Genomic DNA, 899 nt, shown 5'->3' on the forward strand with positions numbered 1-899 from the left:
GGACCACGAGGGCCTTGCTTTCTGTTATCAGTCTCTGCCACAGCCTGCTTTTTTCTGCCCATGAGCCTGGGGAAGAGAGGCAGATTCACAACCAAGACAAGAAAACCAAGGACTCAATAAACTGTCTCTCAAGGGACTTGTCTAAGGGAATCTCCACAGCTGTGTGTCCCTTGAAAACTAAGCAGGGCCCTCATGCATTTTACAAGCAGAGCTCTGGCCTCAGCTTGGGAAGCTGAGATCCTCTAGAGAACAAGGAAATCAACACGTAGGAAGGTGATCAAAGGCACGTGCCTACGTCTCTCCCAGAAAGACAAATGGACCCATTCTCTCACACACTAATTTTGCTCAGCGTGTCCACCCCGGAGGCCAGGATCTGCATGGTGGCCTTGGGGAAGAAGCTGAGGGCAGGGAACCCACAGCTCATGGCTCTTTTTCCTGGGGCAGGCATCCCTTTGCCCATTCAATGCATTTTGCAGTTCAAAGGGATAATGGATCAGTCTCCCAGAGCATGTGGGAATCATTGTGATGTGGAAGAGTTGGGAAAATCCATGAGCTTCAGGCAAACCTGAATCATCCTGATGTGGAAATGAGTGCACATGGTGCCCTGGACTCAGGCATTCCAGGGATACCAGAGCACATAGCCTCTTCCCTCCAAAATTTCTGCCTTTGTCAGGGGCGTTTCCAGACCTTTTAGGACCAGTCCCAAACCACCTCGTACGTCTGTGTAATCCTGTGCTGCTGCTGCTGCTGCAGCTTTCCAAAAGGCATTGCCTTTCGGTGGCTGTAGGTTCTCTGGTGGGTCGGGAGATCTCTATAAGCAGATCTTGGGACATGCGGTTTATTGCAAAGGGTGTGGCTATAGGGGCACTGCTTAGAGCTGCAGCTGGCAGCTCTGAGCA

This window comes from Corvus kubaryi, unplaced genomic scaffold (assembly GCF_017639235.1).
Source record: "Corvus kubaryi isolate FWS band 111438036 unplaced genomic scaffold, C.kubaryi_AGA036_p1.0 36254, whole genome shotgun sequence".
NCBI classification, from domain to species: domain Eukaryota; kingdom Metazoa; phylum Chordata; class Aves; order Passeriformes; family Corvidae; genus Corvus; species Corvus kubaryi.